Raw genomic sequence first — 13,786 nt, forward strand, 5'->3', positions numbered from 1 at the left:
AATAACTTTTTAAAAGATTATCTGGGGCTATAAAGATAACTTAGCCATTAAAGGCTATACTTACAACCAAACATTGAAAATTTAAAAAAGCATAGCTATGTAATGATGAAGAGCAATTCACTGTATGCACATGTTACCAGACAAAGTGCTGCTAAGATTTATTTAATTTATTTTGAAATAATTAAGCATAGGCAATATGATTGTATACTTTTCTTTTAATATGATATTATTGCATTTTACTATTTAATGCTATGTTTGCATGTGTGTTTGTCTGTGCACCACACAGGTTACAGATTCTTGTGATCTGTCATGTGAATGCTAGTAATGGGACCTCTAAAAAAGAAGTCAGTGTTTATCCACTGGGCAATTTATCTAGCACCCATATCCATATCTTAATAATTCATATTCAAATTAAATTTCATGCACAGATATTTTCAGCAATCAAGAAGAGCATAGGAAAGAGGAAAACTTGGAAAAAAAGAAAAAGGAGAAAAGACATAAATAAAATACTTGTGTATGAAATACTAAAATGAAAGTTATCCATACAACAAAGAGTTTTAACCTTCTCATCAGAAAGTGTTCAGGTAGCTACATGAAAATCTTCAGTGACTTTTCACTCATGACAGTGTTATGCATTCAGCTACTTAACAGAAAGGACAATAAAAATGGGCTATCATCAGTGAAAATAGTGGTAAGCAGCATAACAGATCTGAGGAAATATTTTGAGGTCTATTTCTATCTTTGCAAAATTCTCTTACACCAACCAGGACTTAGGAAACACAGACATTGGGGAATTAATTACCAAGAGAAGAATATTTTAGCTGTTATTCTTCATCTTCCAAAGTGTTCTATAACAAAAAGAGGCCTCAAACTGAGTTCTTCCATAGGTACAACATTAAACTATCCTTCATCAGTGGGAAAAATTTAAAGAAACTATTTTGTCAGGTACATTCTTTCCTAAATCTAACCTTGTGTGTTTCTCACCAACTTTTCCTAGGAAAGTTATACTTGAGTCACAAACAACATTCCAAATGCAGGTGCTACTGGAAGCATCAGGAAGCCAGAAATTCTCTGTTGGAAAAGACTTGGGAATCACAGCAGTTAACAAGACCCATAGGTTACTACACCCAGATCAAAAGAAATTAGAAAAATGCATAGTCCACATAATTTGAGTATTTCTAATTATCAATTCAAATTTACCATGGTAGTTAAAAATGCCATATCAACCTAATTGTTTAAAAGCCATTATTTCTGATTCCATACATGACATTCATTTTTATAATTTAAAGTCTACCAAATAATGATATGGAAATCAGAATTGCTCTAAATAAACACATTAAACTTAAACATTTATTTGCAGAATGTGAAATAAACAACTTATTATACCCTGATATAAAATGGAAGTTGAAATCAAATATAAAATATATCATGTTTAAAAGTTTGGATTTATTTTAAAGAAAGTACTTAAGATCATAGCCAAAGTACTATTTCCTATAGGAGAGATCCAGTGAGAGAATTGTGGTAAGTAAAGAAGGCTAATCTGGGATTATTTTATTTACAATACAAAAACCCCACTTATGTATATTATGCAAAATCTGGGAAGGAGAAACAACATAATTGTGAATAAAAATTTAAATAAATTCAAAATTCTAAGTACTTTAAATGGTAATAGTATATGTTTTTATGAACATTTATATGTATGATCAAATAAGATCTGGCTTTGAACATAAAAGTAAGATCACAGAGAATAGACATCTGCCTGTCTCAAATGGTTGCTAATAACTGGGATCTATACAGTAGTTCTAGTAAGTATAGGTTAGGGGTTGGTCTGAATCTGATTGCAGATCATCACATACATTCATCATGAGCTGACAAGCTCATTACATTGGAGAAAAAAATAATTAACCCTCAGTAATCTCAACTTTAAACATTTAAGTTAATGTTCACTTTAAAAATGCTACTTTGTCCCATTTTATTGATGGTGTTAAATTTGAGAATAGGCATAACACAATGAATGAAAAAATCAACAAATAAGTATTCCAGTTAAGTCAAGTCAAAATGGCATTATTAAATTGGTAATGCTCTATGATAGACTCAAAATATGTATTTGGATTGGTAAATTTTAATGTATAACACTAAGACTTCTGCTCAGTTCTTGTGCATACATCTGGATGGCTCATGGATGATGGTTCTAGTATACTCAGCCATAATTGTAGCTTCTACAAATTGGAGTACATTATTTTAAACTCAAATTTTTCTGTAAATATTTGTTTGGTAAAACCAAAATTAATATGAATAACGGTTAATGTAATCAAATATGAATACGATTTTGCCCTGTTAACAAAGTGATATGAGTTTAAACTTTTTAAAGTTTAGTAAAACAATGAGTCACTAAAACTAATTTAAATATTAATATATCAGTTCAGCATTGTGTGCTTTATATGAAATGAGGGGCAAAATTATGCAGATTTTCTTAGAGCATTTATCCTGTTATTAAATTAAATAAATAAGCACAAACACACCTTTGTGTCTTCTTTGACTTATATTTATCTAAATTAAAGCAAATGAACTCAACCTACACTGGTGCTTCCTTGGTAGAATTATTTTTGTCTGCTATACATTCATCTTAGGTACACATACCAACCTTCTTTCATAAACTTATCAAGCATTTCATTGACAAATAAACTACAGAAACTTATTCACTTCCATACTGTTCAAATCTAAAGTGGTAGTATGTTTGTGACACTGCAAGGAAAACTCAAGATAATTTGGAAACAGTGGAAATTTATGCTTTGTATTTTTGAAATCTGACAGTCCAATTTCCAGTGGCACACACACACTCACACACACACACACACACTTCAGTGTCTGGTGAGACTTTTTCTATGCTTCACAATTCCATGTTGAAACAAAAACAAAACTATGAAAGACCTCATCTGTAATTATTCTATGCTCATAGCAGATTCATTTATTATTACAGTTTGAACTTAAGAAAACTTCCATCATGCTCACTTAGTAAATATTTCGTAATCCAATGATAGGATTTTGAAGACCACTGGATCATGTCCAGTGATTCTCTGCCTGTGGATCCAGAAACCTCTGTGGGAAGAACACTTCTTCACAGGGGTTACCTAAGTCCATCATAAAACACCAATATTTACATTGCAATCCATAACGACTAAAGCTATCCTTATGAAGTAGCAACAAAATAATATTGGGTTCAGGTTCCTATAATATAAGAAACTGTAGTAAAGGCCGGCAGCATTAGGAAGGTTGAGAATCACTAAAGTTTCTCATTTCTCAGAATGTATTGACATCTTTTATAGCTCCAAAGACCCTTATTTAGTAGGTCTGTATTAGAGGTAGGAAGTCGCTGGTGTGTCTCTTAAATTATCTCTTTTATTCTTTGATATTATAGCATTATTACATCATTGTCCCTCCCTTTCCCTCTTAAAACCCTTCCTTATACAGCTTTGAATTCAGGGCCTCTTTTTTCTTTAATTGCAGTTAAACTACAACACACACACACACACACACACAAACATATTCTTAAATATATAAGCATAATTTCATAATTTGATCAATCTGAATAGTGTTACTTGTGTATAAGGTTTGTGGGCTGCCTCTTTGATGTTCAACAATTAGTGTGCTCTTCCCTGGAGAAGACTGTTTCTTCCATTATCTGCATTCCTTGGCTGCTTGTACATTCTCGTCTTTGGTTGAATCACCCTGCACATTCTCTCATGCACTTTTCTTATGTCTATTGCTGTCATTGTATTCAGGTCATGTTTACACAGTCATGTTTATGAGACTTTGTAAGTATAGCTTCTGATATATCTAGAAGACAGACTACTGGCCTTGTTCTTCACTGATCTCAAAGCCTTGGGCATAGAAGTTTTGTAAATTAATTTACTTATTTATTCAATTGGAACTGGGCTCCACATACTGCATTTTGATTGGTGGTTTTGTTTTGTTTGTTTTATTTTGTTTTGTTTGTCTGTTTTGTGTGTGTGTGTGTGTGTGTGTGTGGAATCTGTCTGTTTTAAAGAGAAATTTTATTAATGGGGGTGTTCTAAGAACAAATATTGAGAACATAGTTAGAGATTATGTATAAAGTGATTATAGGGTTTCCTGCAAACACCATAAGTTTGCTAGCCCTTGGTAGTTAGAGAGGGTTTTTTTTTAGTACCAGGCATTATTTGATCCTCTTGATCCAATTAAATACCAATTAGACAGCTGATGGTGACCGCCAAGGTACGCATACCAGAATCTACTGTTAGTTTGTCAAGACGGTCATTCTTATAGTTTAATAGACATCATAGCTAGGTAGGACTATTGGCTTCTTCTTTCCTTCAGAAACATTCAGGTCAGCTCAAACTCAGTGGCCTCTTCACCTTGTGTCCCAAGTATTTGCACTAGGAAGATACTTTTTCAACTCTGAAGAGCAACTAAGTGCAGCAATAATAGTATGTAGTGTTTTGAGACTCTCTCTGAGAATCATAACTAAACCCTCAAAATAGGGCTCCTCTCTTCTGAGAGGAGAGGTGTATTCATGCCCTCATCTATCAGAGCATAGTTCAGGAAGTGAAATGAGAATTCTGAGAACTTCTGAAAACTCACCAAGAAAACAAGACTTGTAGAGTCTTGTGGTCTTCATTGCTTCAAAACATGGAGTTGTTCTTGGGATGTATTTTCATGTTCTTCCCGTCTATAGAGAACAGGAATTAGTTTACTTCAGATTCATTAGTGCTTCCTGTTGTTTTTCAATTAAATGTTAAAATTAGCCTTTATTTGCCCCTAAGGATCACCACTTTGCCACATGCAGCTTGTCCTTATAATCGGAGACAGCCTGAATTCATGAGAACTACTCATGTGAACTTTCTTAACCCTTACATTATAAACTGTCCCCGATTCTGAATAATATTGTTTATTACATGAGACATTACATTAGCACACATCATTTGCTAGCTCTATTTTCCCAAGTCCTACCCCTTCTAAAACAGTGTCATTCATCGCTATCCAACAATGAATCTCTAACTCATAGCCACGTGGAAATGAAAAAAAAAAAAGAGGTAGTTTTCTCTAAGGGAGTTTTATTGAGCTAACAAACCACCCTTAAATGTAGATCCCATGTCAAGCAGAAGACAGCTAACAGAAAACAAATATAATGACATATTGGAAGTTCTTTTGTCTCATAGCCTTAAGTTTGGGTATATATTTTTTTTTCCTTTTTCCTTACAGATGCTATGCATATACATTATGGCTTAGAGTTTTGAGTATTTGTGTGCTTCCTGTATGTGCAAATGTGTATGTCTTTTCATTTATCTGTAATTCCTGTACCTTCATTGGGCTCTTTTTCTTTTTTTGTTTTTAGTTTTATTTTATTTAATTTTTAATATTATTCTTTAGATGATGTTTTGTCTTCTAAGAAGGAACAGGAAAGATCTATCTGGATGAGAGGGTAGAGAATGGAAAAAGTAGGGAGAGGGGAAACTGTAATCAGATTATACAGTATGAAAACCATCTATTTTCAATAAAAGGAAAATAAGGGGGGTCCTCATACCTATTGTTTGGCTTTTTGTTATGTACTCTTTGCCTTTTAGGGACAGCATTGTCCGGCCACATTGAAAATTTTCACTCAAAATCTATATGTCTACTAATACATATCTAGTATAGGTATTTTTAGGTAGATGGTAAACAGCATAGTTAATAGTTTCATCTTTTTTAGACATCCTTATTAAATTATTCTTGTCTCCCTTTCTTCAGTCATTATCTCCCTCTTTTCCTAGTAGGATCTGCCCCTACCTCCTTTTTGCTAGCTCCTCCATCATATCACACATATTTTTCACCTACCTCTGAAAACTAGGTGATAGGATACCCAGAAGAGAGAGAGCATGTGAGATTTGTTTTTCTGTATCTGGGTCACATCAGTCAATATGATACTCACTAGGATCATCCATTTATCTACAAAGTTCATGGTTTCATTTTTCCTTAAAACTGAGTAGTATTCCATAATGCATATGTGCTATATTTTAATTATTTATTTATCAATTAAAAGGCATTTAGGTTGTTCCTATTCCCTAAAATATTGTGAACAGAACAACAATGAACATGCCTAAGCAAATATCTGAAGAAAAGAATGTCGACAACTTGGAGCCTTTGCCTATAGTGGTAAAGCTGCTTCATATGATAGGTTTGTGCTTTTTAAGATTTGTCCACACTAATTTTCATAGGGTATAACCAGTTTGTGATTAACAAAGAGAAATGAGAGTTCCACTTCCCACACCTTCTCTAGCACTTGTTGTAGCTTATTGGTTGACATTTACCATCATTACTGTGATAAAATTAAATCTCCAATATGTTTGGATTTGCATTTTTTCATTGCTAGAATCTTTTGTTGTTGTTTAGATTTCCTTACCTATTTTCCTTCTTCTTTTGAGAACTCTCTGTTTATCTTCCAGGTTCATATCTTAGTCTTTTGATGTTACCTTTAGTTTTGGAGTCATTTTGTGGCTTATGTTTTCTGAATGTCATTACTTTGTCAGCTGTATAACTGTGGAATTGATTATTGGGGCTTCTGCTTCAACTAATTGCTTTTGGTTTGGTTCGGTCTTTTTTGTTTGTTTTGTTTATGAAATCACACTTGGCAAAGATCGCTTTAATTATCGGTCCAATAACTCTATAACTCAGTGAATTCAGACTCATCTTTTATTTCAGAGTAGGTAAGAAAGCTGGAATTCTGGAAAGATGACTAATGTATCATACTCATTAAAAAGAACTAAAACGCTGAGCAGTGGTGGCACATGCCTTTAATCCCAGCACTTGGGAGGCAGAGGCAGGTGGATTTCTGAGTTTGAGGCCCGCCTGGTCTACAGAGTGAGTTACTGGATAGCCAGGGCTACACAGAGAACCCTGTCTCGAAAAAACAAAACAAAACAAACAAACAAAAGAACTAAAACATAAAGATTTTTTAAGGAATGAGAAAAAAATTTAAGAGGATAACTTTCAAAATTAAATCTCCAATCCTGATAGTCCAATCCAGTCCTGATAGTCTCAGTCACATAGCAATTGTATAATAGTTTTTTTTCTGAGAATTTTACTGTGTGGTTGGAAGAAAAAACAGATGGCCACAAGATTGACATGAAACCATGATTTATGTTTATAAAATATTTTTCTTTTTATATATATATATATATATATATATATATATATATATATATATAGTATTGACTTTTATGAGGATCTAATATGCATTAAAGACTGCAAATATACTACTGTAGGCATCTCAGCATAATTGATGATATATTTTAAACATTATGAAACTATGCCTGCAAATAAAATTTGTCTGAGTTCTCAAATAAAACAATAAACTAGGAACATATTTTTACAAAAACAAAGCATTAGTATTCACAAAACGCCTTCCTTGTTCAAAGATAAAGAATTTGTTTATTTTTAATTAGGAACTACACACTTTACATTATCCTATAATATCCACTTAATGTAATGTGTATGTCAATTATCTCTATGCTGTATAATCCTGTTATGTCACCACATTGAGACACAGTAGAAAATTCATGATCAAAACATAACAATTTCTGTATCTTTCTCTGATTCCTTCTTTGAAAACACCCAGGAAAACTCTGATCTTCTGTTTCAATGGCAGCACAAAGCTTCCTTTATGGTTTAAATTAGTACTGCCTCATTGACTTTCTGTACAGTATCAGGAAATGTTGTTTCCTTTTCATTGTGATCCACAGATTCACTGGCTTAATTCTTCTCCATTTGTCATGCTCTGAAGACATTTTCTGCTGTTGGAATCATTTGTTTATCTCTCCTGTCAAATGTGGTTGTTTATTCTGCTTCCATACATTAGGATAGAAATCTCTTTAACACTTGCCTACAAATTTCATTCTATAAAGAAGTGTATCTTAAAAGATAGATACTTCATTACTTAAATAGATAAAAAAGTTATGCCAAGAGAGAAGCCTTGAGATTAGATACCAACTACAAATATAAACAGAGAGAGAACTAATGCACTCATAGGCAAAGAAAATCCAATGTCCAACAGAAAATGGAAAAGGGTACAGAATGGATTCTAGAGAGCCCATAAGTAAAAGCAGAGCCACAGACACAATTTAAAGAGTTCTAGTCTCCAGAACTATGAAGTAATACTTGACTTTTACAATAAAATTGAAAATATCTGTACCTTCTGTCATAGGAACAAAAACTCTTGCTAAACAACTCCCCACTAAATTAGAAACCAAAGGAAGCTTGATATTTTTCACTTTGTTTATTTTTTTACTTTCTGGTTTCATTTTATTAATTTATATGTATGAGTCTTTTTTCTATGTATAATGTGAATTTTTGTTGTACTGTAGACCAAAAGGGTGAGTCAAATCAGCAAGTAGAATAGGTACAAGAGAATGTAAGTCACCATGTGGGTACCGAGAATCCCACTGTCATTCTACGGAAGAGAGGCCAGAGATCTTAACTACTGAATTGTGTATCCAGTAATGAAGATAGACAGATAGATGATAGATAGATGATAGATAGATAGATAGATAGATGATAGATAGATATAGATAGAGATATAGAAACTGAGATATAGATATATATACAGATATTCAGATCAAAGAATTTTCTGGTAAACTTTGCCTCCTACATATACATATATGTATTTACGTATGTATGTATATGTACAGACATATATATGTATATATATACACATATATATACACATAAATACCTACACACACATATGTTAATTTGTCAAGTTCTATTTCTCTAGAAAACTCTAGCTAGTAGAGAGAAAATGTGGGAATAGATGATGTAAGTGTTCTGACTTGGAAAATGGAAAATGAGAGTCTAGCAACGGGGAGGGGGACAAATATAGAAGGTGGAGGGAGCAATAAAAACAATCATGTCTGGAAGAGTCATGAAATAATTATTACTTGTTTACTTAAAAATAATATAAAACATGCAACTTTGTGTATAAAGATACACACACATGTATATATATTAGGTAACTGTTCATAATAATGAAACATAGGCAAAATAATGTTCCTTTTTATAGCCAAAGATTACCTACCAAAAATCCTGTAACCAGATCTGAGAAGCCCTCCTTTGAGGCTATGGCTGTGCAAGAGACTGCTTAAACGATATATTCTATTACTCTCCTCCTCCTCCTCCTCCTCCTCCTCCTCCTCCTCTTCCTCCTCCTCCTCCCCCTCTTCCTCCTTCTCTCCTTCCCCCTCCTCCTCCTCCTCTTCCTCCTCTCCTCCCTCTCTTCTTCCTCATCTTCTTTCTCCTCCTATGTTTCCTCTTCTTCCTGTTCTGTCTCTTTCTGTTCCTCCACTTCCTCCTCCTCCTTCTGCTCCTCTCCTGGCTTGTCACATTCTTACACTTTCATTGCTTTCCAATTGGTCTCATCTCCTTCTTCCCATCAACTTACTGACCTCTGTTCTCTGCACTGCCATTAGTCTAAGGATCGATCTCTATGTTATGCATAACTTCCTGGTACACGATAGGTTACATCAGACCTATGTTGCTCCTCTAATTTCTGGAATGCATGAAAAGAAGAAAATTTTAAATGTTGAATTTTCTCTGGGTGTAGTCAGAGAAGATACATTTAACCCTCAAGAAACTGGAGGCCCCAGGGACTTGGGAGGTCTGGTGGGGTGTGGGTGTGGAGACGAGACTGGGGGAGGTGGGGAGTTATGGGATGTGGAACCAGGAGGAGAATAGATAAAATCTGTAGTGTAAAAAAAAAGATTAAGTAGAATTTTAAAATCATAATTTAAAAAAAAGAAAAAGGTGAATTTTCTCATGCAGTTTTATCCAAACCCCAGGTAACAATTCTCTTAACTCATTGTTCCCATTAAAATTTTGGCCATTTTCAGAAATCCTTCACACTTTTATTATGGTCCACCACTCATGCATGATTTTTAATTGTCCTTAATGTACATTTTGGCAAAAGATATACTATTAGTGACTTTAAAACTATATTTATAGAAGCTCATTTTTCCAAAGGCTTTTTTCATGCATAATAACGTAATTTAAAAGAATATATCTAATTTGATTCCAGCTGACAGGATTTTAAATGTGGCTCAGAGGAGGCCAAATCTTTGGTATTGCTCCAAACTAAATATATTAAATCCCTCACAAAAATTTACATCTCCTTGCTTTTACACATTTCGATTTATGCCACTTGGAGTTGCTCTATATATTTCATTAGGGATGCTGACTGATTGCAACACATTATTTATAGAAAACACCTTTAGCCTACAAAGTTCCAATGATTACTTATTAAGATGTTACTTGAATTGTTCATAGCACTTTAACGTACAAACTAAAATAGAAATCTAAATTACTTTCTCTAAGTCTTTTCTTATGTTCACTTTATTTGTAATTCATGCAAGAACATTTTAATCTCACAGGAAAGAGAGAACTTCCTAGAATTGATATATATATATATGTGTGTGTGTGTGTGTATGTGTGTGTGTTTTAACCTTCTTCTTTTGTAATTGCTATGTTGATAAAATTTCTGTCATGATCATTCAACTATGTTTTTAAGAATATAATTGATTTTGCTGTCAAAAATATTTTCCTGGCAATTGATATAAAGATCTTAGGGTCAAAAACATGATATACTCTTTCAAATATCGGAAGGATTTCAATTTAATAATAATGGCATTTAAATGCAATTTTTCCAATTTGTGATACTTTAGAACTCATTTATTTCTGTTTTCATGTCAATAAAAGTGGAGAGAGCAAACAAACAAGGTGATAGCCAGGAGGAAAAGTAACAAACAACTTATGAAACTAAAAAACCTATTAAGTGGAGTCAGGGATGTATACTGTGTTGTCATGTAATAGCTGTGTTATTCTAGTGAATTCCTTTGTGTCATCTAAGTCAAAGATTTACTGAATACAAATAGTTATAGTGCCTTGCATCCCGTTCAGGTCAGATATATACCAGTATTAATGAAGAACTTATTTCAGTGTCTGACATATGTTAAATTGATATGATGGAAATTATGATTGTATTCTATGTTTTTCAAATAAATAACAAAATACAAGAACATCATGGACTAACATTCTCTATCTCAGACCCCTTATGGAAGGGAATGGACTATTGGTTTTTACAATTGGTATGTGAGTCTGTTAGGCTCCATTTCAGTCCTGGATTGGCCTTTGTGGACCCAGGCCTGGCTTGAGTTTCTACGGCCTTATGGGAGAACCTAAGCCTTGCTCGGAGTTTTGAGACCTATCTCAATCACTTCCGTATTAGATGACTCAGCAAGACCTGTTTGGCCCTGTCTCTGCCCGGTCATTGCTGATGTAAATCTTTGCTATTGGCCCTATCAGTCACTCCATATACTCCTTCACCGTTCCCCATCTCCTACATCATCTCACCCCACCAAAAATCCCTCTTCCTATGCTCCAAGTTTATATAAGCGAGACGCTGATGCAATAAAGTTGAATTCCTGCTTCGACAAGACTCCAGACCTGGTGTGTTTCTTTTGGGCCTTTGACACTCTCCATCCTGCGCTCAGCCCCAGAGAGACCAGGCGGGGCCTGGACCTGCCAGCAAGGAGCTGACATGAGCCAAGTGCCAACATAAATTTTTCTTTAAGAGCTATTTAACATGAACACAAAACCAACTGCCTAAAATTAGAATAATGTCAGCATTATTTCATAATCAATGCCAACAAGTAAAGAAATGGTTTCATTGTTAGCAAATTTTATGATAATAAAGAGTATTACCAAAACAGAGACTACAAAATCTAACTATCTTAGAGCAAAACAGATGAGGCAGCATGTTAGAATAGAAGTTGAAAGTCAGTAAATGTCTACAAATTAAGCTATAATATACTAATAAATGAAAATCCTATCTCATATGCATGTAAAAGGAGTTATGGTAAATGTTTAATTTTTAATCTGCTTAAAGAGTTACATAGCACCAATACATATACATGAATATCTCACAACAAATCTGCTGTTTTACATAAGCATGCAGTTACTTAGTGTTCACATACAATCTTTTATCATTCAGTTTTCATTACAATGTGTTTCTTGTATATTTGCTTGTGAAAATTCAATTTCTTTTATATTTCATACATATTTATGTTTGTTTCTCTGTCTCTGTCTCTGTCTCTCTGTCTCTTTCTCTCTCTCTCTCTCTCTCTCTCTCTCTCTCTCTGTGTGTGTGTGTGTGTGTGTGTGTGTGTGTTTGTATATGTGTGTGTATCTGTCTGTCTCTCTGTACATGTCTGAGAGATGTATTTGGATGTATGAGAGAGAAAAAACATGTTTCCTTCATTTTTTAATGACCTGTGTTAATCATTTCTTACTTTAGAAAGGAGATGCTCTGACTGATGTTAAAGGCAGCACAATTTTATATTAATATATATATCTGTGTGTATATATATATATGAAGGCAGTTTGAAAACATCATTTAGCAAAATAACAGGAATATGTTCCTTCCAAGCCCACATAATTTTCAGTACTGGGAATTTGACTAGGTTTAAGTATCTGACATGAATTCCTTCTTTCAGAGTAGATCTCAAATCAAAAAAGAAAGAAGGAAAGAAAGAAAGAAAGAAAGAAAGAAAGAAAGAAAGAAAGAAAGAAAGAGAGAGAGGGAGGGAGGGAGGGAGGGAGGGAGGGAGGGAGGAAGGAAGGAAGGAAGGAAGGAAGAAAGAAAGAAAGAAAGAAAGAAAGAAAGAAAGAAAGAAAGAAAGAAAGAAAGAGAAAGAAAAGAAACAAATTCAAATGTAGAAAAAAATTGTTGGTACCACCACAATAGTCATGCCACAATTCCATCACTTACATATGTTACAGGGAAAGTAAATATTGTACTGTGAAGGATTCAGCACTGCCCTATACCATAAATGATTTTCTACCCAGCCCTGCACAGTACTTACAAGCAGTATGAATATTAACCAGTAGAAAGTTTCCAGGTAAGTGTTAATTGTTGAGCTTAATTTACCTATGCCCATAAACCAAATATGTGGTGTATGATCATACAGCAACCAATGCAAGGACCTGTGTTCCAAGGATGGAGATGGTAGCAGACATCTGTAATTCCATCACTCCTAATAAGAAATGTGTGAGAACAGAAGAAGATCTTTTGTAGATCCTCAGCCACAAGTAAACAAGAGAGACTATAGCAAGCATGGTGGGACTTGATATGTCCTCTGACCTCTGTGCATCTGCTCTATCACTCAAGTGCCTACATCCATGCATATAAACACATAAGCATGTACATACATACATATGCACACAGTGATGCAGTTAAAATGTCAAAGTTAGGTTTGGATTATTTTAAGATCAACTGTTTATATTAAACATGATTTGTCACAGGGAAAACTAAAAAGTAAACTCTTAAACTTATACCAAATATATGAAATGAACCTTTTGTGAATGTACAAACACACACACACACACAATGCTAAAGGATGATTATTCTGGTTAATATTAATATGCTACAACCATCAACATAAACCGCACTCACAATGGTCAGGCACTTTCTCAAAAAACTTAGGACAAAGTAAGCAACACAAGTCTCTGACTAGTCTTTCATGTTTTTAAGCTAATTCTTTTATCTGAAGCAATGTTCTAAAAAAGTATGTGTCATCAAAATACTTCAGTTTATAACATGGCATTAACAATAGTAGGACATTAATAGACATAGAAGTTAATCAAACAACCCTTATCAGATGTTTCTCTGTTAGACAGCTTTTGTACATTTTTCTCCCAGAGAACTTTAATAGTTCTAAGAGAT

Source organism: Grammomys surdaster, unplaced genomic scaffold (assembly GCF_004785775.1).
Source record: "Grammomys surdaster isolate TR1022 unplaced genomic scaffold, NIH_TR_1.0 126076, whole genome shotgun sequence".
NCBI classification, from domain to species: Eukaryota; Metazoa; Chordata; class Mammalia; order Rodentia; family Muridae; genus Grammomys; species Grammomys surdaster.